The sequence below is a fragment of the Amphimedon queenslandica genome, unplaced genomic scaffold, assembly GCF_000090795.2.
Source record: "Amphimedon queenslandica unplaced genomic scaffold, v1.1 AMPQUscaffold_13335, whole genome shotgun sequence".
Lineage (NCBI taxonomy): Eukaryota > Metazoa > Porifera > Demospongiae > Haplosclerida > Niphatidae > Amphimedon > Amphimedon queenslandica.
This window is the reverse complement of record NW_003546429.1, coordinates 1-2425: the sequence shown is the minus strand read 5'-3', so window position 1 is coordinate 2425 and position 2425 is coordinate 1. Positions and strand designations below refer to the sequence as shown.

At 34.9% G+C, this 2425-nt stretch overlaps 1 long non-coding RNA gene across 3 annotated transcripts; it reads left to right on the top strand.

The window, feature by feature from the left end:
• LOC109583025 (uncharacterized) lies at positions 1–2237 on the top strand. Of its 3 annotated transcripts, none has more exons than XR_002185323.1 (2): positions 1–220; positions 1939–2237. It is a non-coding gene; the product is annotated as an uncharacterized LOC109583025 (long non-coding RNA). The 3 variants fall into 3 exon arrangements; XR_002185322.1 differs by lacking the exon at positions 1–220 and adding an exon at positions 291–313; XR_002185324.1 differs by lacking the exon at positions 1–220 and adding an exon at positions 1586–1773.
• Positions 2238–2425: the final 188 nt, after the last annotated feature.

Genomic DNA, 2425 nt, shown 5'->3' with positions numbered 1-2425 from the left:
ATTGGTAGGTGTGGTTAATGATTGTGGCCCATCCTACATACTAGTGAAGATGTCTGGTGTAAGGAGACTTATTCCTGTTAACAAATTGACTCTGGCTGGGACTTAAAATATTAAAAGACCTTCTTTCTTGATGTCTTTGGGGGACGGGCCGTCTTTCATTATCATTGGGGACTTGTACACAATCCTGGCCTGTCCGAGGCTTACCTCATCCATTACAACTGTAATTACACAATAGATCAATACTGTATATAATATTGTGTGTGTATAACTCATAAACATGAGTTTTACTGTATTACTGAACATGTACAATTAGGTAAAGTACGGTTTAAAATACAGTACAGTACTGTTTTAAATGCTGTATATTAGTGTTTTTACTGTTCTATTTATAGTTAGATGGACTTTGATGTACATTAATGAAGTTTTACTCTTTTTCAAAATGATAGATCATCTTTTACCAAGATAGGACAGCTTTTATTCATTATATATTTCTAATTGTACAACATTACTGTATATACAACTGTTGTTTAATTACAGTGTGGTGTGTAGACTGTTTTACCTGTATTTTAGTGTAGTATCAAGTTTATTATAACAATAACAATGACTATTAAGCTAGCTATTAGGTGTGATGATCGCAGTAGTGTTGTTATTACTCAAAGAATGTATTATTAATAAATGAATTAAGGAGATTGCGCAATACTTCTTTGCATGTGCAGAAGGTTGAGTGGTGTCTACTGTGCATGCGCAGGCCTCCTGTGTAAAGGAATGGGCCAACTTAGTGTAAGTAACATACCATCTTTACAAAAATGGCCAAAAAATCACTGTAAATTTTTATAACATTTTCTGTTACATATTGATGTTCTTATGCTGTGTAGAAAAATTCAGCTGATTCTGATCGAGTTTGGATTTTTTATGATTTTTTATAGTTGCTCCAGAATCGGAGAAAACTCCCTGTACTATAGTACAGAGATTCTCAGGAAATTTCAATAAAATTGACAAGTGAAAAGTTCCTGAATGTTATTACATTTTCTGATACATATTGATGTCCTTATGCCGTATAGGGAAGTTGAGCTGATTCCGATCAAGTTTGGATTTTTTATGATTTTTTATAACTTGCTCCAGAATCAGAGAAAACTCCCTATATTATAGTACAGGCATTTTAAAAAAATTTCAAAAAATTGACAAGTAAAAAATTCCTGAAAGTTATTACATTTTCTGATGCATATACATGTACTTATGTAGTGTACAGAAGTGGAGCAGATTCCCATTAAGTGTGGATTTTTTATGATTTTTTTAAAGGTGCTGTATATTTGTACCATGTTTGAACTGATTGTTAGTGGGTGTTCCCGGTATTGTCTACTGCGCATGCGCAGATCCCTTGTATAAATGAATGGACCAACCTGAAAGCTGCTCGAGCTGAGGAGGTCCTGTCTGAGTTGATTGGAGGGCGTGGTTAGGGTGTTCCCGGTATATTCTACTGCGCATGCGCAGATCCCTTGTATAAATGAATGGGCCAACCTGAAAGCTGCTCGAGCTGAGGAGGTCTGAGTAAATTGGTAGGTGTGGTTAATAATTATGGCCCATCCTACATTTTAGTGAAGATGTGTGGCTTATTCTTGTTAACAAATTGACTCTGGCTGGGACTTAAATATTAAAGGACCTTCTTTCTTGATGTCTTTGGGCGACGGGACATCTTTCACTATCATTGGGGAGTTGTTGTACTCAATCTTGGCCTGTCCGAGGCTAACCTTATCCATTACAACTGAAGTTACCGAGGTAAATACGCAGGCTATAGATCAATTGTTTATGTATAACTACTGTATAAGCTTATGAGTTTTACTGTATTACTGAACGTGTACAATTAGGTAAAGTATTGTTTAAAATACAGTACAATACTGTTTTAACTGCTGTATACTAGTGTTTTTGCTGTTCTATTTATAGTGAGATGGACTTTGATGTACACTAATGAAGTCTTACTCCTTCTCAAGGCGATGGATCATCTTTTACCAAGATAGGACAGCTTATATTCATTATATCTTTTCAATTGTACAACATTACTGTATATACTGAGATATTTAGCTGTTGTTTAATTACTGTGTGGTGTGTAAACTGTATTACCTGTATTTTAGTGTAGTATCAAGTTTATTATAACAATAACAGTGACTATTTAGCTAACTATTAGGTGTGATGATGGCAGTAGTGTTGTTATTACTTAAAAGAATGTATTATTAATAAATTAATTAAGGAGATTGCGCAATGCGTCTGTGCATCCGCAGAAAGTTGAGTGGTGTCTACTGCACATGCGCAGACCTCCTCTGTAAAGGAATGGGCCAACTTGCTGTAAGTAACATACCATTTTTGCAAAAATGGCCAAAAAATCACTCCCAATTTTTATTACATTTTCTGATACATATTGATGTCCTTATGC